The sequence below is a fragment of the Oryctolagus cuniculus genome, chromosome 2 (assembly GCF_051225735.1).
Source record: "Oryctolagus cuniculus isolate XC-2025 breed Fujian yellow rabbit chromosome 2, ASM5122573v1, whole genome shotgun sequence".
In the NCBI taxonomy this organism is placed as follows: domain Eukaryota; kingdom Metazoa; phylum Chordata; class Mammalia; order Lagomorpha; family Leporidae; genus Oryctolagus; species Oryctolagus cuniculus.
The window spans coordinates 142762156-142784970 of NC_142868.1; the positions used below are offsets into that span (position 1 = coordinate 142762156).

The 22815-nt window shown below is 44.1% G+C and overlaps 1 long non-coding RNA gene across 1 annotated transcript in view; it reads left to right on the forward strand.

Moving 5' to 3' along the window:
* LOC149128077 (uncharacterized) overlaps positions 1-16276 on the forward strand; it is a 38035-nt gene extending 21759 nt beyond the window's left edge. The window contains exon 3 of the long non-coding RNA XR_016230316.1: positions 16008-16276. This is a non-coding gene — a long non-coding RNA (uncharacterized LOC149128077). The remainder of the gene's footprint in view (positions 1-16007) is intronic.
* Positions 16277-22815: the final 6539 nt, after the last annotated feature.

Consider the following 22815-nt stretch of genomic DNA (forward strand, 5'->3'; position numbering starts at 1 on the left):
AATTATAGACTAGGGTGCACAGTAGGCAGATCTTTTTTCTTTATGATGACACTATTTTGCATCTTTATTTATTTGAGAGGCAGTGAGATAGGAGGAGATAGAGCTAAGAGAGGGAGGGGGAGAGTGTGAGCAGCATGGAACGCTCTCCTATCTACTGGTTCACTTCCCAAATGTCCATGATGACCATGGCTGGGCTCGGAGCTGGAAATGCAATCCAGACTCCCAAGTGGGTGGCAGAAACTCCATTACTTGAGCTGTGGTCGCTAAGTCCCAGGGTCTGCAGTAGCAGGAAGCCATAGTCAAGAGCCAGAACCAAGAATCAACCTAGGGACTCTAACGTGGAATTCAGAGCCTTGACTAGAATCTTAACTGTGTGGCTAAGTGCGTGCCACAGTGGTGACATTCTAAAGAAGTTTATTAGGATGGAGAAAATCACATGCTACTTAAAAATTTATTTTTGCAGATTTAAGTGATGATTTAAAATAAATCTACAGAGAGAAGTAAAGGTCATGGCATCTTCCTTAATTTGCATAATCCTTTAAAAATCTTATGCCATAATGACTTTCTTTCCTGTAATTATTAATATAAAAATACAGAAATAATGGCCCATCATGGAGCTTGTGAAACATAAGAGTGAAATTTAAATGGTGATTCCCCTGGAAAACTAAAGCAAACGCTTAGTAGGTTGTAATCTGCTAGAAAAGACTAAATCCTTTGTGTATTTGGATGCCTTTTCCTGTACCTTGCCAGCAACTGGTAACAATTATTGCATGGCCACCTGAGGTCATGAAACTGCAGAAAAAAAAATTGTTAAAAGTAAAAAAAAAAGTGTTAAGAGCAAAACTTCATTAAAAGCTTCTTTCCTGTGCATTGGTTTTGTGAAGAGTTAAGGGGAATCTGTGGTAACATCCTTACTTTCGATAGGTGAGATGGTCCGGAGTTCATTTTGAGTATTTTCTGCTTCAGACATGGAATTGCCTATGTCTCCTACTAACCTGGAACATTGTAGTAGGAAGACTGTATTTAGGAACTACGGTGTGGGGTAGGAATTTGGTGCAGCAGTTAAGCTGCTCCCTGGGAAGCCTGTATCTCATATCAGGGTGCCTGGGTTCAAGTTATAGCTGTGCTCTTGACTCCAGCCCCCTGCTGCTGTGCACCCTGAGGCTGTGGTGACGGCACAAGTACTTGGGTTGCCTGCCACCATGTAGGAGATCTGGATGGGGTTCCAGTCTCCTGGCTTTAGCCTGGCTCAGCCTTGCCTGTTGCAGGCATTTGTGGAATGGACCAGTGGATACGAGATCTCTCTCTGTCTACCTTTCAAAGAGAAGAAAAGAAAAAAAAAAAAAAAGACAGTGGCTGGGAATACAGGACTAATGTCCTTAAAAAAAGAAAATACAATCTGATTGCTAAGGTGTTCATTGTTCACTGAGTTAGTAATTAATCATAGGCTTTTTCTGAAAATTACTTTTTTATAGTTTAATGTATTTTAATAGCAAACTGCCAAGAACAACAGAGAAGACAGACTTCAAAACACGTGCTTGCATGTGGGACAACCCAGAAAAGTACAGTGCATGAAAGGGCTCTACTATTGATAAAAATGCCATGTAGTTGCTGTCAATAAGAAATTTAATTGTTTTTTTCAAATCCAAGTGCTGACATTGTCCAGAAAAGTTTAACCAGTTTATTTATCATTGTTATAAAGTTGAACTGCTGAAACTTGCTCACTATTTATCTTGCACTAAATTTTTATATCCCTGATTTTATATTAAAAATGTACACACATATGAAAATAGAAAAACTGCCAATACTTGATTTCTGTCCCTATTTTTTCATTTGTAATCATATACTTATATACCTTTTGACTCTATGGAGAAAATATCTGATGTTCAGAACTACCAATAACAGGAATAAGAGAAAAATTCCTTTTGAGAGTGAAATGTTTCCCATCATAGTAGATTTTTTTTTTTATTTTTTTTATTTTTTATTTTTTTGACAGGCAGAGTGGACAGTGAGAGAGAGAGACAGAGAGAAAGGTCTTCCTTTGCCGTTGGTTCACCCTCCAATGGCCGCCGCGGCCGGCGCGCTGCGGCCGGCGCACCGCGCTGATCCGATGGCAGGAGCCAGGAGCCAGGTGCTTTTCCTGGTCTCCCATGGGGTGCAGGGCCCAAGCACCTGGGCCATCCTCCACTGCACTCCCTGGCCACAGCAGAGGGCTGGCCTGGAAGAGGGGCAACCGGGACAGAATCCGGCGCCCCGACCGGGACTAGAACCCGGTGTGCCGGCGCCGCTAGGCGGAGGATTAGCCTAGTGAGCCGCGGCGCCGGCCCATAGTAGATTTTTTAAAAGATTTTATTAATTTATTTGAAAGAGTTACAGAGAGAGAAAGACACACACACACACACACACACACACAGAGACACAGAGAGAGACAGAGAAGGAGAGGAAGGGAGGAAGGGAGAGAGAGAGAATATTCCAACCACCGATTTACACCCCAGATGGCCACATCAGCCAGGGCTGAGCCAGGCCAAAGCCAGTATCCAGGAGCTTCTTCCAGTTCTCCCACATGGGTGGCAGAGGCTTGAACACTTGGGCCATCTTCTATTGCCTTCCCAGAAAATTAGCAGAGAGCTGGATGGGAAGTAGAGCAGCCAGCACATGAACTAGTGCCCATATAGGATGCTGGCTTCGCAGGTAGTGGCTTTCCCCACTATGCCACAACACGGATCCTCATAGTGGATTCTTTATATATAAATATATATTTTAAATATTTTTTAAGATTTATTTTATTTATTTGAAAGACAGAGTTACAGAGAGAGGTAGAGACAGAGAGAGAGGTCTTCCATCCGCTGGTTCACTCCCCAGATGGCCGCAATGGCCGGGGCTGCACCCATCTGAAGCCAGGAGCCAGGAGCTTCTTCCAGGTCTCCCACGTGGGTGCAGGGGCCCAAGGACCTGGGCCATCTTCTACTGCTTTCCCAGGCCATAGCAGAGAGTTGGATCGGAAGAGGAGCATCTGGGACTTGAACCTGCGCTCATATGGGATGCTGGCGCTTCAGGCCAGGGTTTTAACCTGCTGCAACACAGCGCTAGCCTCCACATAGTGGATTCTTAAACACATTCTCCATGTATGCTATATAGCTGTATGTATTTTGGCGTAATTGTTACATGTTTGGCATAGATAGCACACAGGCTGGTATCTTCAAAAAGGCCAACAAGACGGACCTCATTTGTCTCCTGCAGAGAAGCAGTAGGCATACTCTGGAAGCATGGATTTGTTTTGAAGTCATAAGCAATTTATGGTGCCAGACTATGGAAGGGGAGTAAGTGAATTAGAAGCTCAGTGGACTTTGGATAATGTCTAATTTCACAGAATGCCGTACTACCAGGGCTGGTAATGCTGAGGTTCCTTCACCTTCCAGTAGAGGGCGCACTCTTACAAGTGGCTTTTGCAGCCTGTTGCTTCCTGGGTGCTTTACCTCCAGTGGATCTGTGGGCAGCCTGCTTTGCACAAAGCATGGTATAGAGACCTCCTTACTTACCCCCTTCGCCTCTGGGTGGAGCTTGGGGAGCTATAGGTGGCACTGGTGTTACACAGCGACAGGTAGCTGTGAACACAATTCATTTTTCACAAATTACTTTTAGCAAAACTAACTGAAAGAAGAATTTCTAATTGATTCTTTTGATGTGGGTTGTGTCTCGTTCTATCACTGTTTTTTGGAATGTCGTTTTCCCCAAGTTCCTTTAATGGTCTTGAACCTTCATCTTCCTAATTGGCTTTATAGCAGATACCCTTCCCTCCTCTGAATAAAATGTTTTAATTTTTGGAGAGCTATAGATGTTTTAGCATATATGATTTCTTCAGAAAGCCTATGTGGCATAGTTCTTAAAAAGGCAAGTTTTAGAATCAGATTGCCTGCATTTTAAAAATGTGTTTATGTATTTTCATCCATTTGAAAGGCAGAAGAGAGGGGCTGGCATTGTGGTGTAAAGGGTTAAGCCTCCACCTATGATGCCAGCATCCCATATGGGTGTCAGTTCAAGTCCTAGCTGCTCCACTTCCAATCCAGCTCTCTGCTAATGGCCTGGGAAAGCCGTGGAAAATGGCCCAAGTACATGGGCCCCTGCACCCATGTGAGAGACCTGGAAGAATTTCCTGGCTCCTGATTTCAGCCTGGCCCAGCTATGGCCATTGTAGCCATTTGGGGAAAGAACCAGTGGATGGAAGATCTCTCTCTCTATTTCGCTTCCCCCTCTCTGTGACTCTGCCTTTCAAATAAATAAAATAGAATTTTTTAAAAAAAGACACAGGTATACAAAACACAGATTCATAGCTCACAAATATTCATATCTGCCAACAGAAGATAAGCAAAGCAGCATGTTCAGAACATTTTTTTTAAAAAGTGGCAAAGAGAAGAGAGAGAAGAAGGAGGAGGAGGAGGAAAGGAAGAAGAAGAAGAGGAATAAGGAGAAGGAGGAAGAGATAGTCTAATTCACCCCCAAAATGCATCAGGGCTGAGCCAGGCTGAAGCCAAGAGCCTGGAGCTCTGTCCACGTCCTCCATGTAGGTGGCATAAACTCAGGCACTTTAGCCATCATCCATTGCCTTTCAGGTACATTAACAGGGAGCTGGATCAGTAGTATAGAGTAACTGGAATTTGAACCAGGAACTCTGACAGGGGATTCAGGCATCTCAAATGTCAACATAACCCACTGTGCACAACATTCACCCATTTTTAAAGTTTTATTTATTTTCATTTATTTGAAAGTCAGAATATAGACACAGAGGCAGAGAGATCTCCCATTTACTATTACATTCCCCAAATGCCCAGAATGACCAGGGCTGTGCCAAGGTGAAGCCTGGAGCCAGGAACTCCATCCAGGTCTTCTATATGGGTATCAGGAAGCCAAGTACTTGGACCATTAAATGCTGTTTCCCAGGCACATTAGAAGGAAGCTGAATTGGAAGCAGAGGCAGAACTTGAGCCTAGGCATTCTGAGAATAACAATTCCATACTAACGGAAATTATTCTCATTTACCTAAAAATTTCGAAAAAATAACTTTGAGATGGGCATTTTTTTATAGTGGTTAACATGCACATCCCATATCAAAATGCAAGGATTTGAGTCCCAGTTCCACTTCGAATTCTACTTTCCTACTAATGAACAACCTGGGAGGCAGCTAGTGATGGCTATAGTAGTTGGGTTCCTGGTACCCACATGAAGGACTTGGTCTGAGTGATATGCAAAATGATAGTGTAATACATTACTTGTCCACCAGAGTAAGTTAAAAGATAGAAAATATCAAGTACTGGTGAAAAGATATACAAGCAGAACTCTGATATACTACTGGTGTTGAGCATATAAATCAGTCGTACAAAGGTGCCTTCTTTATAATTTTATTCACACAAAGTACAAACCCCAGTCAAAACTAATCTATGAGTTTGAAGACTGTAGGAGGCAGGGTAGTGATTAAAAGGGAACATGTGGAAGTGTTTGGAATAGTGGTTATGCACTGTTTCTGGATTTGGTTGCCAAATCACAATGTGTTCAGTTCATGAAAGTTTATTAAACTCTGCATTTATGATACGTGTACCTTTATCTATAGACATTTGAGTAAAGTAAGTTTTTTTTAAGATTTATTTATTTGATTGAGAGGTATAGTCACAGACAGAGAGAGGGAGAGACAGAGAGAGAGATCTTCCATTCGATGGTTCACTCCCCAAGTGGCCTCAACGGCTGGCACTGAGCTGATCTGAAGCTGGGAGCCAAGAGCCTCCTCCAGATCTTCCATGTGCACGCAGGGACTCAAGCACTTGGGCCATCTTCCACTGCTTTCCCAGGCCATCATCAGGGAGCTGGATTGGAAGTGGGAGCAGCCAAGACTCGAACCTGTGCCCATGTGGGATGCCAGCATTGCAGGCGGATGTTTAGCTCACTATGCCACAGAGCCGCCCCTATGAAGTAAGTTTTTAGAAAACTACATTGTAGGGGCCGGCACTGTGGCACAGCAGGTTAATGTTCTGACATTAACCTGGCATCCTATATGGGCACTCGTTCGAGTCCCAGCTGCTCCACTTCCGATCCAGCTCTCTGCTATGGCCTGGGAAAGCAGTGGAAGATGGCCCAGGTCCTTGGGCCCCTGCACCCACATGGGAGACCTGGAAGAAGCTCCTGGCTCCTGGCTTCAGATTGGTGCAGTTCCAGCCATTGTGGCCAATTGGGGAGTGAACCAGTGGAATGAAGACCTCTCTCTCTCTCTCTCTCTCTCTCTCTCTCTCTGCCTCTCCTCTCTCTGTGTAACTCTGACTTTCAAATAAATAAATAAATAAATCTATTTAAAAACAAAAACTACATTGTAGGGCCAGTATAGTGGTGCAGCAGGTTAAACTATTCCTTGTGATGCCAGCATCCCATATCAGCACTGGTTAAAATCTTAGATGCTCCACTTCCAATCCAGCTCCCTGCTAATGCACCAGGGAAGGCAGCAGAAGATGGTCCAAGTGCCTGGGCCCCTGCCGTTCATGTGGGAGACCCAGATGGAGTTCCTGGCTCCTGGCTTCTGCCAAGCCCTGGCTTTTGTGGCTAGTTGGGGAGTGAACCAGTAGGTAGAAAATCTCGTTATGTTTCCCTTTCACTCTGTCTCTCCGTCATTCTTCCTTTCAAATAAAAAATAAATCTAAAAAAAAAAAAAAACCAGCTACAATGCAGGGCAGGTGTTTAGTGCAGCAGTTTACACACTGCCTGCAACACCCACATCCACCGCCCAGTGCCTGACCCAAGTCCAGCTCTGCTTCTGATTCCAGCTTCTAGCTACTGCACATCCTTGGAAGGGGCCGCTGGTGTGGCTCAGGTAGTTGGGTCCCTGCCACCAATGTGAAACTGACCTGGAGTGAGTTCCTAGCTCGTGGGTTCAGCCTGACCAGCCCCAAATGTTGCAGGCATTTGAGGGGTGAACCAGCAGATGGAAGATTTCTCTTCTCTCTAAACAAAACAAACAAAAAACAATGCAACACCACTGCATACCTACCAGAATGATTAAAATAAAAAAGACAAAAATGGTAAGTGGGTAAGTGTTTCTGACAATATACAGCAGCGAGAATGCTCATGTGTACAATTCCATTGGAAAACTGGCTGTGTCTATGTGTACATTAAGGTGGACATTGTGGCGCAAGGGGTTAAGCTGCTGCTTGGGACCCTGAATCTTGTACAAGAGTGCCTTGATTCAAGTCCCAGTTGCTCTTCTGATGCAGCTTCTGCTGTTGCACCTGGAAGGCGGTATATGGTGGCCCAGTACTTGGGTTCCTGTCACCCATGTGAGAAACCAGGATGGAGCTCCTGGTTCCTGGCTTCAGCCTGGCCTACCCTGGGCTTGTGTGGGCATTTGAGGAGTGAACCAGAGGATGGACAATCTCTCTCTCTCTCTCTCTCTCTCTCTCACTCACCCACCCACTCACTTACTCACTCTGCCTCTCTTTCTTTCTCTCTGTCACTTTGCCTTTCAAATAAATAAAATATTTGGGGGGGCCAGTGCTCTGACACAATGAGTTAAGCTGCCGTTTGTGGTGCCTGCATCCCATATGGGAGCTGGTTTGAGTCCTGGCTGCTCCACTTTTGATCCAGCTCCCTGCTAATGTGCCTGGGAAAGCAGCGGAGAATGGCCCAGCACCCACATAGGAGGCCCCTGAACCCACATAGGAGACCTGGAAGAAACTCCTGGCTTTTGGTTTTGGTCTGGCCCAGCTCCAGCCATTGTGGCCATTTGGGGAGTGAACCAGCAGATGGAAGATGTCTCTCTCTCTCCCTCCATCTCTGTAACTCAGCCTTTACAAATGAAAAATAAACAAGCCTTTAAAAATTAAAAAAAAAGACTTCTTTAAAAGACATTATTTTGTCTGCCTACTCAATTCTGCTGTTAGATCTCAACTTTATTTTTAATTTAATTTATTGGATTCTTAGCTCCTAGATTTTTTTATTTCAAGATCTTTGTCACTCTGCCTTTCAAATAAATAAATAAAACTTCTTAAAAAGGCATACATATGTGCATGTTTATATATTGTTTTGTGTATACTACCCAACAGTTCCTTTCCTAGGTGTCCTTATTCAATAGAAATGAGTGTACATGGTGCTATGTTTTAGTGTGTCCCCCCAAAAGTTAATGTGTTGGAACCTTAATTCTCAGTGCTTCAGCATGGAGAGGTGGGTGGTGGTCTTTAAGAAGTGATTAGGTAAGTAAGAGGGATTAATGCCATTATTGACAGACTGGGTTAATTCTCAAGGTGAGTTCTCATCCCACTGGACTGGATTAGTTACTGTGAGAGCAGAATGGTAGAAAGTGAGGCTGCCCCTTGTGTTTTGTGTCTTCCACACACCTGTCAGTGGTAGAATGGATAAGTTGTGGTACGAACATATGATGGATTCTTATGTATTGATAAAAATGAACAAAACACAGCTGTGTGCAACAATACAGATGAACTTCAGAAACCTAAAATTGAGAACCCAGGGTGGGCTTTAGGCACAATGGTTAGGATGCCAGTTAGGATGCTTGTGTCCTACGTTGGAGTATCTGGATTGAAGTCCTAACTCTGCTCCTGATTCCAGCTTCCTGCTAATGCAGACTCTGAGAGGCGACAGTGATGGCTTAACCGCCTTTAACTGGCTGACAGAGGCCCGGTGTTTTTAACTGAGAAACGGCTGTAGTGGAGAGCAACCCCCACTCCAGCCCGAAAACAGAGAAGTAGAAGCAGTCCTTCTTTACTGAACTTTCTGACGGTCCTGGGTGAGCCCCAAGAAGTGTTTCAGGAGACTGTAGTTCTGGCTCTTGGGGTTCGTGTCCTGTGATGACGAACGGTGAGGACATGGACGAAGAAGTCGAGTAGAGGAGCAAAGTTTTATTGAAGCCAAGGAAAGCTCCCACGGTGGGAGAGGTTCCTGAGCGGGGATACTGTTCAGGGAAAGTTGTCCAGGGGCTCACGTCCTCTGGGCTGTGAGCTTGCAAACATGTCAGTCAGTCAATGATGACCTCATTGCTGCAGAGCCGGAGCTGGGTGGGTCCCTCTAAGGCTGCATCCTGTTTTGTTCTCAGTTTCTCTTGTTGAGTAGTGCAGTGTTTTGTTTCTTGGGCCCTCTATGTCCCTGACTATCAGCTCAGGCCTCAGCAGTCCCCTGTTTCTGTCAATTTGGCTCAGTAGTTAAGACACCACTTGGGGCTCCTGCTGCCCATATCAGAGTCCCAGGGTTTGAGCCCCTCTCCATTTCTGATTCCAGCTTCCTGCTAATGCATGTCCTGGGAGGCAGTGCATGATGATTTAAGTACTTGGGTCTCTACCACTTATATGGGAGATCTGGATTGAATTCCAGGCTTCTAGCTTCAACTTGGCCCCACAGTGGTTTTTTTTCAGGCATTTAGGGAGTGAACCAGCAGAAGGAAGATCCAAGTTTCTCTCTCATTCCCTCTCTTTCTCACTTTGCTTTTCAAATCGATGAAAAATAAATATAAACAAAAAATTACTTTACTTAGAACCCAGAGATCAAAACATATGATTCCATCTATATGAAGTTCAATACTAGGTAAGACTGGTCATGTCAGAAGAGAGGGTATGATTAAGCTTAGGGGATTTTTTGGTTGGTGTAGGGCTCTTGGGAGTGTGATAATGTTCTGTTTTATGAACTATGGACATTACACAAGAGTGTGGGCTTTGTAGAAATTCATCAGAGTGAATGCTGATGATCTGTACTCTGTACTTTTCTGTTTGCAAGGTATACTTCAATAAAAATTTACTTTAAAATGTTATGGAGCAGGCCTTTACTATAGCAGTTAGGATACTGGAATTGATTGATGCCAGCTTCCTGCCAGTGCAGATCCCTGGGAGGCAGCAGTGATGGTTTGAGTGGTTGTGTTCCTGCCACCCTGTGGGAGACCTGGATTCAGTTTCTCGTCCCTGGTCCAGCTCTTGTGGGCCCTTGTGGGCATTTGGGGAGTGAAGGAGTGAGACAGCAATGGGAACTCTCTCTCTCTCTCTCTCTCTCTCTCTCTCTCTCTCTCTCTCTTTCTCTCTCTCTCTTTCTCTCTCTCTTCCTTCCTCCCTCCCTCCCTCCCTCCTCTCTCTCTCTCTCTCTCCCTCTCTTTCTGCCTATCAAATGCATTTTAAAAATCCTCAGCTCTTAGATCTGATCCAATTTAAGTATTACCTGATTTTGTTTCCTTGGGTCACTTTTTCCTTTTTTCCTTCCAGGGTTATCAGAAACACCACAGTGCTATCCAAAGGGGAAGTGCTTAGCTGCTGCTCCTAACAGCACTGTGAACAGAACACACACAGTCTAGTGACACAGCATTGATCTACCTCCTCGGTATGCAATAGCTAACTAGTTTGGAAAAACAGAACAAAATGCAGCCTTGCAGTAGCATATGGCTTTTACCCCAGTTAGATAAATCATTAACCCAGGTGCTCTGTGGCACAGGGTGTTTGACTAACCTTATAAACCAAGCCGGGGAGCCAAAGTAAAGAGGCTGTGGCTGCTTCCTCCTTAAAGGGGAAGGGAGAGAAATAATCTGGTGAGGAGTTCTGAGCACCACCTGTCCTCAGTCCGGCTTTGGTTCTTTTCACTTAAACATGTTTTCTCAGATCTCTATGGGAGATCAAGAAAGGATTCAAGAAAGGATTTTATATAGCTATAATGAAAAGTCCACCCAAAACGTCACTGGAGTGGGCATTAGGTGTGGTGGTTAAGACTCTACTTGGGATCCTGCATTCCATATTGCAGGGCCTAGATTCAAGTCCTAGCTCCACTTCTGATTCAACTTCCTTCAAATGTGCACTCTGGGAGGTGGTAGGTGATGATTCAAATTACTTGAGTCGGAGACCTGGACTGATTCTCTGGCTCCTGGTTTTGGCCTGATGTAGCCCTAACTGTTGCAGGCACACAGGGCGTGGGGGGTTGGTGTTGTGGCACAGCAGATTAAGTCGTTGCCTGTGATGCCTGCATTCCATACATACAAGCACCGGTTTGAGTCCTGGCTGCTCCACTTCTGATCCAGTTCCCTCCTCATGTGCCTGGGAAAGCAGTGAAAGATGATCAAGTACTTGGGCTCCTGTCACCCATGCAGTAGATCCAGATGGAGCAGTGGGCTCCTGGTTTTGGCCTGGTCCAGCCCCAGCCATTGTGGCCATTTGGGGAACCAGAGGGTAAAAGATCTCTGTCTCTCACTTTCTCTTTGAACCTTTGCCTTTCAAATAAATAAATGAATACATTTTATAAAGAAATCAAGAGTGAGCCAATGGATAGAATATCTACCTTTCTCTTTCAAATAAATAAATGCATATATAAAATAAGGAAATTTTTAAAATTTTAAGTGGTTTATTAGTTTTATTTATTCTTTTTAAAATTTTTAAATATTTTATTTATTTATTTGAGAGGTAGAGTTACAGTGAGAGGGAGAGACAGAGAGAAAGGTCTTCCTTCCATTGGTTCACTCCCTAAATGGCTGCAAAGGCCAGAGCTGCGCTGATCCAAAGCCAGGAGCCAGGCACTTATTCCAGGTCTCCCATGTGGGTGCAGGGGCCCAAGGACTTGGGCCATCTTCTACTGCTTTCCCAGGCCATAGAAGAGAGCTGGATTGGAAGAGGAGCAGCCGGGACTAGAACCAGCACCCATATGGGATGCTGGTGCTGCAGGGGGAGAATTAACCTACTGTGCCACAGCACTGGCCCCATTTATTCTTTTTTAATTTTTTTTTTAAATTTTAAGGTGAACATATGCCATGTACTTCATATATACAGATTTAGGAACACATTGTTACTTCCCTCCCTCCCTCCTGCCCATACTCCCACTCTTCCTCCTCCTTCCTCTCTTATTCCTTCTCTTAATTTTTACAGTGATCTACTTTCAGTTTACTTTATACTCATAGGATTAACCCTACACTAAGTAAAGAGTTCAACAAATAGTAAGAAAAAAAACACTGTACCTCAACAGTAGGGACAATGGCTATAAACAATAATTGAATCTCAAAATGTCAATTTCACTCCTATACATCACATTTTTTGGTACTCTGTTACTACAGATCAGGGAAAGCAAATGATATTTGTCTTTTTGGGACTGGCTTATTTCGCTAAGTATAATGGTTACTAGTTGCATCTGCTTTGTTGCAGAAGACAGGATTTCTTTCTTTTTTATGGCTGAGTAGTATTCTATACTATATATATACCTCAGTTTATTTATCCAGTCATCAGTTGATGGACATATGGGTTGATTCCATATCTTAGGTATTGTGAACCAAGCTGCAATAAATACAGGGGTACAGATAACTCTTTCATACGCTGATTTCATTTCATTTGGGTAAATTCCCAGGAGTGGGATTGCTGGCTCACATGGTATATCTATTTTTAGCTTCTGCGGTATCTCCATACTGTATTCCACAATGGTTGTACTAGGTTATATTACCACCAATAGTAGATTATGATACTTTTTTTCCCACATCCTTACCAGTATTTATTGATTGTTGATTTCTGTATGAGAGCTATTCTAACTGTGATTAGGTGAAACTTCATTGTGGTTTTCATTTGCATTTCCATGAGGGCTAGTGATCCTGAGCATTTTTTAATGTTATTGGCCATTTGAATTTTCTCTTTTGAAAAATGCCTGTTCAAGTCCTGATGGAATAAGGACATAAACCTCAGCCATTCTCCCTCATTGCCTAAAAGAGATAAACATTGGAATGTATCCCTTGCCCTTGAATCTCAATTGGATCTCACACCCTGTTGCCTTCATACTCCACCCCCCACAGCCAGTTGCTCAGAACACTTGAAAGACCAGTTCCAGAAATTCCCCTCTGCCTGCTGCCCGCTACCTCACCCCTATCCCCAGCCCTCCTAAAATATATAAAGGCCTGGCCCCTGGGTGTGGGGGCCTTCTGCATGTGTTCCATCAATGTGCATGGGACAGTTGATCACCCACCTCTGTGGATTTATTTTCTCTGAACAAATTTGGTTTGGCTGTACATTCATACACTGCCTCCTCTCTATTCTGTGCCTCTTTTCCTAACAAGTCCTTTGCCCATTTCTTAGCTGAATTGTTTGTTTTGTTGTTGTTGAGTTTCTTGGGCTCTTTATAGATCCTGGATATTAATCAGTTTCATAGTTTGCAAAATTTTTTTTCCCATTCTGTCACTTGCCTCTTCACTTTGCTGAGTGTTTCTTTAGCAGTGCAGAAGCTTCTCAGTTTGATGCAATCCCATTTGTCAGTTTTAGTGGAGATCCAATTTTCCCAGCACCATTTGTTGAAGAGACTGTCCTTTCTCCAGGGACTGATTTAACTCCTTTGTCAAAGTCTGGTTTGTTGTAGATGTATGGATTGATTTCTGGAGTTTTTATTCTTTTCCAGTTGCTCTACATGCTTATTTTTGTGCCAGTATCAGGCTGTTTTGATTATAACAGCCCTATAATTTGTCTTGAAATCTGGTATTGTGATGCTTCCAGCTTTGTTTTTGTTGTTTAAGATTGCTTTAGCTATTCAGGATATCTTGTGTTTCCATACGAATTTTAGCATCATTTTTTTTAGATCTGAGAAGAATGTTATTGGTATTTTGATTGGAATCACATTGACTCTGTAAATTGCTTTCAGTAGTATGGACATTTTGATGATATTCTTCCAATGCATGAACATGGCAGATTTTTCCTTCTTTGTGTCTTATTCTATTTCCTTTTTTTGTTTTAAAAAATATTTACTTATTTATTTGAGAAGCAGAGTTACAGACAGAAATAGGGAGAGACAGAGAGAGGTCTTCCATCCACTTGTCCACTCCCTAAATGGCTGCAAGGGCTGAAACTGGGCCAATTTGAAACTAGGAGCCAGGACAGGAGTTTATTCTGGATCTCCTACACAGGAGCAGGGGACCAAGCACTTGGGCCATCTTCCACTGCTTTCCTAGGCCATTATCAGGGAGCTTTATCAGAAGTCGAGCAGCTGGAACTTGAACTGATGCTTATACGGGATGCTGCACTGTGGGCAGAGGCTTAACCTATCAGGACACAGCGCTGGTTCCTTATATTTCCTTCTTTAATGTTTTGTAATTTTCATCATAGAAATCTTTAACCTCCTTGATTAAATTTATTCCAAGGTGTTTAAATTCCTTGTAGCTATTGTGAATGGGACTGATGTTAGAAGTTCTTTCTTAGCCCTGGCATTGTCTGTGTATACAAAGACTATTGATTTTTTGTGTGTGTGAATTTTATATCCTGCAACTTTACCAAATTATTTTTTGAATTCCAATAGTCTGTTAGTGGAATCTTTGGTTCCTCTATATATAAAATCATGTCATCTGCAAACAGGGATAGTTTGACTTCCTCCTTTCCAATTTGTATCCCATTAATTTCTTTTTCTTACCTAATTGTTCTGGCTAAAACTTCCAGGAATATATTGAATGGCAATGGTGAAAGTGGGCATTCTTGTCTGGTTCAGGATCTTAGTGGAAATGCTTCCAACTTTTCTCCATTCAATCCTATGCTGGCTATGGGTTTGTCACAAATTGTCTTGATTGTGTTGAGGAATGTTCCTTCTATGCACAATTTGCTAAAGTTTTCATCATGAAAGGGTATTCTATTTCATCAAATGCTTTGTCTGCATCTATTAAGATAACCATATGGATTTTGTTCTTCAGTTTGTTAATGTGATGTATCGCAGTTATTGATTTGTGTATATTGAGCCATCCCTGCAAAAAATCACTGTTTTCTAAACCCCAGTCAATCCATGAGAAAACATCAGGAGAGGTGGAATGGGTTGTTGATTTTTCTACTACCAAATGTTGAAACATGACCTAACGATAGTTAACATTTTATTTTTTCAAAATGTGCTTTTTCTTCCCATGGCTGACAGCCAGTGTCTGCATTTGTCCTCAGCTGCAGTTAGTAAAATCTATAATTGAGTGACGAGAGCTTACTCAGCCAGAAGGGGGCGAGCAGAAACAGCAACCGGAGATTGTGATTAAGCCTGGCCTCTCCTGAGCATGTTCCATTTATGGCTGGCTGATGAAACCACCTGCAGTGAGGGTGAGACTTCCTCAAAGACTGAGTAGCTTCATAGGTTAAGTGTGAACTCCGCACTCAGAAATGCAAGCTGGGCTCAAGATGACTTTCAGTTAAGGGTGATGGTGCATTTTAGCCCTTGTTGGAAGAGTCTGAAATCATATCCTGTGTATTACAGGAGAGTTGGTAGTGGGAGTGAAGATAATTTTTGTTTAGTGACCTCATTTCCTCCATTTCCTGTCCTTTATTAAGAAGCACGTTACTTTTTTTTTCCTTTAAGATTTATTTATTTGAAAGAAACAGTTACAGACTGAGGAAGAGGCCTTATTTTTGCTGGTTTACTTCCCAAAGGGGCTGGGGCTCAACCAGGCCAAAACAAGGAGCCAGGAGCTTCTTTTGGGTCTCCTGCATGGGCGCAGGAGCCCAGGCATTTGAGCCGTGTCCACTGCTTTCCCGGGCCATTATCATGACTCAAATGGCTGTTTGAGTCATATGACTTAACCCACTACACCACAATTCTGGCCACAGTACTTTGCTTTTTTCTTTTTTAAGATTTATTTTATTTATTTGAAAGTTAGAGTTATAGAGATAGAGGTCTTTCATCCACTGGTTCACTCCCCAAATGACCACAATGGCCAGGGCTGGGCAAGGCCTAAGCCAGAAACCAGAAGCCAGAAGCCAGGAGTCAGGAGCCAGGAGCTTCCTCCAGGTCTCCCATGCAGGTGCAGGGGCCCAAGCATTCTGGCCATCCTCTGCAGCTTTCCCAGGTGCATTAGCAAAGAGCTGGATCAGCTGTGGACCAGCAGGGACTCAAACTAGTGCCCATATGGCTTAACCCGCTACATCACAACACTGGCCCCAGTACTTTGCCTTTGAGGGAAGGTTTGATGAGAATGAAACAGGGAGAGCTTAGCATTGGTAAATACTGAGTGACAAAAAAAGGCTTTCTCTAGTACTTACATTTCAGCTATTATCAATACTCATCCTTAGGTTTTATCATTACCTGGAAAGAAATGAGAATATTGCCAAGGATTACCATCTTTTCCAAGTAACAGTGGCGGAAGAATCATGGATTAAGCATACTCTTCTGGTACCTGAGTGAAGTTCTGGCTCCACTCCACATTCCAGCTTCCTGCTAATGCAGACCCTGGGAGATACAGGTAATGGCTCCAGTAATTGGGTTCCTGCCACGCACATGGGAGACCCCATGGAGTTCCAGGCTCCTGGCTCTGGCCTGGCCAAGCCGCAACTATTGCAGTATGTGGAGACTCTCCCTCTCAAATAAATAAATAAATGAATAAATGAAAGTTTTAGAGTCCTCCTCTGATTTCATTTTATAAAATAGTCAAGATTTTTCTGCTTCCTGCTAACATATAAAGTAGTAGGGGCAGGCTTTGTAATGCAGGGTGTTAAGCTGCTGTTTGGGGTTCCCACATCCACATCCCATACCGGAGTGCTTGGATTTGTGTCTCAGATACTCCACACTTCTGGTCCAGCTTCCTGCTAATGCACCTGGGAGGCATCAGATGATGGACCAAGTACTTGCGCTTCTGCCACCCATATGGGAGACCTGAATGGAGTTCCTGGCTCTTGACTGACCTGGTCCAGTCAAGAGGAGTTATTGTGGGCATTTGGGAAGTAAATCAGCAAATGGAACATTTCTCTCTCTTTCTCTCTGTCATTTCGCCTTTCAAGTAAATAAATAAATAAATAAATCTTTTGAAATACAGAAAATAGTAATCTAGCTGCTGGACTAATTATTTTTTTTAAAAGTTTTATTTATTTGAAAGGCAGAGTGACAGAGAAAGGAAGAGACAGAGAGAGGAAGATATCCTCCATCTGCTGGTCCACTCCCCAAATGGCAACAATGGCTGGGGCTGGGCAGAACCAGGTGAAATCCAGGAGCCTAGAACTCCACCTGGGTCTCACATGTGGTGGTAAGGGCCCAAGCACTTGTGGCATCTTTGGCTGCTTTGCCAGGGCCATTAGCAGGGTGCTGGATTGGAATTGGAGCAGCCAGGAATCAAACCAGTACTCTGATATGAGATACCAGCATCATGGGTGATGGCTTAACCCACTGCATCACAATGCCAGCTCCTAGATTATTTTCAGTGCTATATACCTTTCTTTTTCATTAACTGTATGTGAAAAGTTTGATGACAAATTGACTCCAACATCTTTTCCAATCTCCTTTCTCCTACAGAGAAAACATCCTGTCTACTCCAGGGTATTCATATGTGTCCTATGTAGTATCTGACATGAGCCTTTGCAAATGAGTCTAAATACACAAAGGAAAACATTAGAAGGAAATATGAGAATATTTGTGTGACCTTGGGGTGGAGAGATCCCTCTGAGCCAGACAGAAACCCAGATCAATGAAAGAAAAAGCAGATATGTTTGATGACATAAAAATTACTATTTTCAATGAGACAAAAGGCACCATAAAGTAGGTGAAGAAAAAATGTGAGGGAAAAGGGGCCAGTGTTGTGCCACCTGTGATGCCAGCATCCACTATGAGTGCCAGTTTGTGTTCTGGCTGTTCCACTCTGATCCTGCTCCCTGACTGGGACACCCAGGGAAGATGGCCCAGGTATCTGGGCCCGTTGCACCCACGTGGCAGAGCCTGATGGAGTTCCAGGCTCCTGGCTTTGGCCTGGCCCAGCCCCGACCACTGTGGTTATTTGGGTAGTGAACCAGTGGAGGGAAGATGGATCTCTGTCTCTTTCTCTCTTACTCTCTCACTATTTCTCTTTATCTCTGCCTTTCAAATAAATAAAATAAATCTATATGAAAAAATGAGGAAAACAGTTTTAATAAATATGACAAAAGTGGTAAATATCCTAGTACATAGTATTCTAAAGTTAGTAAAGGACATCAGAATAGAAAAGTGGGCTGGTAACACAGAAGAGGAACCAGAAGAAGGAACTCAATCTTGTTGGGACTCAGAATTCACGGAAAGAGTTAAAAGTACACAGTGCCTGATCATCTGAGGGATGAGGGGAGGGCAACACCTCTGAGACTGCAAGTCGAAGAGACTTCAGCTTTAACTGCAATGGTGCATTTCTTTTATTCAAACATATTAAGATTTAAAGTGGGGTCGGCACAGTGGCATAGCTGGTAAAGCCACCAGCTGCAGTGCCAGCATCCCATACGGGCGCCAGTTCGAGTCCCAGCTGCTCTGTTTCTGATCCAGCTCTCTGCTATGGCCTGGGAAAGCAGTAGAAGATGGCCCAAGTTCCTTGGGCCCCTGCACCGACATGGGAGACCCAGAGGAAGCTCCTGGCTTCAGATCAGCACAGCGCCAGCCATTGTGGCCATCTGGGGAGTGAACCCCAGAGAGAGGAAGACCTCTCTCTCTCTCTCTCTCTCCCTACCTCTCTTTCTCTCTCTCTCTCTGTGTAACTCTGACTTTCAAATAAATAAATAAATCTTTTAAAAAAAGATTTAAAGTGAACATGACAAATGGGAGTTTTCCAGCCCAAGTTGTAATTTTGGTGACCAAAGTCTCACATTTTCTACTCTTATAAACTTAGAAGTAGAATTGTTTGATCAAATTCTAATACTGTTCTCTTTTCTTTTCTTTGAAAAGCAGAGAGAGAGAGAAAGACAGAAAGAGAGAGATCGTCGATCTGCTGATTCATTCCCCAAATGACTGCAATAGCTGGGGCTGGGCCAGGCCCCAGCTGAAGCCAGGAACCTGGAACCCCATCTGGGTAGCAGGGTCCCAAATACTTGAGCCATCATATGCTGACTCCCATATTACTGTGCATTAACAGGAAGCTGGATTGGTAGTGAGGAGGAGCAATGGCTTGAACCAGGTACCCTAATGTGGGATGCGAGTGTCTCAAGTGCTGTGCCAAATGCTTGCCCTCTTTCTTATTCTTAAGTTTACTGATCAAGTGAAACCAGAAGTTATTCCATGACAAGGATTGTGATGGCAAGGCAAGAGGTGCGACTGGTGGAGTTGGCAGGAAAGAAGTAGGACAGGTGGAATACGATTCATGCTAGATCTTCTGTTTCTGCAGAGATGTTCACAGAACAGACACGTGGTCTTTTACTAGAGACAGATGTTTTCATGTCTACTCCAGATGCTTTGTTACTGGGGAAAAGCTTGAACAAAAGGCTGGAATCTGCATGTCACAGCAGCAAGAAAACTCAATATGTGACCAAAACAAGGAAAACGAGATGTAAAGCATAGTTACAAAGTTGGTGCATTCGTGTATTCAACCATCACAAACTCTAGGCATTGTGCTGAGGGTCCGGCATGGGGCCCTGCCACACGCAGACTGCCTCCAGGCCCACTTGCGCCCTGGTTGGACACTGCCGCTTCAGAGGAAGGGGTGGTGGGAGAAGGATGCACCCCCCAAACCTGCTCCCCACTCTTCCTCAGCCCCACTAACAGTGACGCCCCTTCTCCCTGTGCTCTTCAGTTCTGTCTCTCCCCTCTACCTTCTGCCTGCAAAGCTTGCTTTCTCTCATCTCCCCATCTCTAGTGCCTTTCCCCAGCTACCAGGATAACCCTCCCAGCCATTATAATCCCAAGGCCCGGCTGAGTGTTTCAAGCAGGTGTAGGTGAGACAGGAGATGCTTTGCAGGACTGGCGGGAGCAAGGAGAGGGGCATACAAGGCAGGGCAGCAGGAGGAGCAGCCTCCAGTTCCTTTCCTCTTAAGAGTGCGGGACAGTGAAGTGATTAAAATGCCTTTGTAGTCTTTGTTGGGACACCTACATCCCACATCCAAGTGCCTGGATTCGAGTCCTGGCTCCGCTTCCAGTCTAACTTCCTGCTAATGCACACCTTGGAAGGCAGCAGGTGATGGCTTGGATCCCTGCCACCCACGTGGGGGACCCAGATTGAGGTTCAGACCCCTGACTTCAGCCTGGCCCAATCTGGCTGTTGCGAGTTTTTGGGGAGTGAAACAGCAGGTGGGATCTGTCTCTGTCTCTCTTTAAGTTAGATAAAAATAAAGAAGAATTTTTAAAAGTTAAAATAAAAAGCCAAAATCCTGGTATCTGAGGTTGATTGCCTGGGTTCAACCCAGCTTTTCTACTTGGCCCTGAGTGATCTCATGCAGGTTCTTTAGCCTCTCCTTCCCTGTAAGTTTGGAGGAATAGTTATCTAAGATTTTATTGTGAGAAACAAAGTAGTGAATGCAGATACAGCCCTCAGAGGAGCAGCCCGCACGTAATAAGGACTCCGTAGCTAAACATGTTATTTGGGGAGCCCCTTGCCATAGTGACAGTCAAGATTGGCCCGCTCCATTTCTCAGTTTGCTTCTGCAGCTCTATTCCTGGGAGCAGTGGGTAGCTCCTGGACAAAACTCAACACACTCACTCTCTTGAGACGAAGAGCAGTTCCTCGTGACAGCAATCTAAATCGGTGTCAAGCACAGAAAAGGAAGCTTGCCTCAAGAAAACAAAGCTGCACGTTTCCCTGGCCCTGTTGGGGATGGCCTCTGAGGGCTTCGTGTGGAGTGATTTCATTCCTCTTTTCCAAGCTTCCTGCTTCTCCCCACAGCAGCACGGCAGAGCCCATTGCAGTGGCTTTCTTTCCAACAAGATGCATCCCTTGGCAGTCTTCCTAGAGTGGGGAAGCAGCTCATTTTAGAACCAAAACTTGGGTTTTTTTGGTCCTTCTACACTTAATATGCAGTGTGCTAAGTGGAAAATACCCACCGCAATCCTCTGGTTTTCTTCACTTCTTTCTGCTTCTCCTCTTTTCCTCTGAATGTCTTTGCTTCCCATTTTCTTTTCTGTTTCCTGTGGCCCAGAATGGAGCTGATGCTGTCCTGCATGTGGTATTGTTCTGAACCAGATAGATGCAAGTCTCTGAAAGAGCAGCTGCGTTTCTGAATTTGATGCTTGGCTGAAAAGCAAGACGGCAGGTGAAGAGACACAACCAGCTCTGGGCAGGGGTTTAGTGACACTCCCTGAGCTGATCAGTTCTTTGCTGGAAGCAATCACTCCCCAGTCTCCTAGGAGTGGCCAGATTCAGTTTCTCTTAGACTCAGAATAGAATGCATAATGCTGGGCCCAAGCATTCCCCTGGTCTTCAATCCTGTGTCTTTTATCTCTGGGTTTCTAGCTGTGGCCAACATCAGCAATGTTTATTTTGTGTGCTGAAGTGCCAGCTGATCTTGGTTCCACGTATGATTTATTCTGTTGGCTGTTATTTTCTGAGTCATGAAGGGAGGAGTTTCAGTGTTCAAGGAAGCCGGAGAATGAAATAGATTTGCTTGACTGCTTGGCTGCCTCCTTTCCTGAAACTAATCTGTTCTGAGTTATGCTCGAGGACTAGGCACAGGTTAGGAGTTTGTTATGAAGCTACAGTTATCCTATTTATCTTAGTTGAGTTAGACTATGAATAATATTTCAGGGAAAATTTTTCTTTTTTTAAAATTTCTATTTGAAAGAGAGAGAGAGGTCTTTCACTTGCTGGTTCACTCCCCACATGACTACAATAGTCAAAGCTGGACCAAGCCTAAGCCAGGAGCCCAGAAGTCCTTCTGGGTCTCTCACATGGGTGGCAGATACCCAGATATTTGAGCCATCATCTGCTGCCTCCAAGGGTGCACATTAGCAGGAAGCTGGAATCAGAACAGGAGCTGAGACTCAAACCCAGGCACTCTGATATGAAATGCAGGTGTCTCATTGTGCCAAATGCCCATTCTATCACATTTTTCTTTGCTTTTAAAAAAAATTAGTTAATTAATTTGAAAGACAGATTGATAGCAAAAGAGAGAGAGAGACAGAGACAGACAGAGAGATCTTATATCTTATAACAGCCAGGGCTGGACTAAGCCTAAACCAGGAGGGTGAAACTCCATGTACGTGTCCCATGTAGGTGGCAGGGACCCAAGTGCTTGAGCTATGATATGTTGCCTCCTGCAGTATGCGTTAACAGGAAGCTGGAACTTGGACCTCACACTCTAATATAGGATGCTGGCATCCCAAGGAGTATCTAAACCACTGTGCCAAACACCCACCCCAGCATTTTTAGTTTTTAACCACAGTTTGTGTAGGTGGATGTGAGTTGTACCGTAAAAAGTGAGTTAGCTCTGTGATTTTTAAAAAATATATGTATATATATAAATTATCATTCAACTTCTTTTAAAAAATAAAGGCCAAAAGATAGATTTATTTGAAAGGCAGAGTTACAGAAAGAGGAAGAGACAGAGAGACATCTTTCATCACTGGTTCACTTCCCAAATAGTCACAATGTCCAGGGGTGGGCCAGGCTGAAGCCAGGAGCCTAGAGCTCCATCCTGGTCTCCCACGTGGGTGCCGAGGCCCAAATATTTGGGCCATCTTCTACTGCTTTCCCAGGTGCAATAACAGGGAGCTGGATAAGAAGTGGAACAGTCGGGACTGGAACTAGCACCCATATGGAATGCTAGCATTGCAGGTGGCAGCTTAACTTGCTATACCACAACACTGGCTCAATCAATTTCTTAATTTCCTAAATTAGCCTCTCACTTCGATTGGTTTGTTTTGAGTTAGTTTTGAAATATAAACTGGTTCTGTACCAATTCAGACAGCAATATCAGCACTTGGCCTCTTCACCCTTTATGGAGTCTATACCTCTGTGTTTATTAGATTGCTCATTGAAAAAAAGCTAGGCTGGCACAGTGGCTCACTTGGTTAATCCTTTGCGGGCGGCGCCGGCATCCCATATGGGTGCTGGGTTCTAGTCTTGGTTGCCCCTCTTCCAGTCCAGCTCTCTGCTGTGGCCCGGGAAGGCAGTGGAGGATGGCCCACGTGCTTGGGCCCTGGCACCCACATGGGAGACCAGGAGAAAGC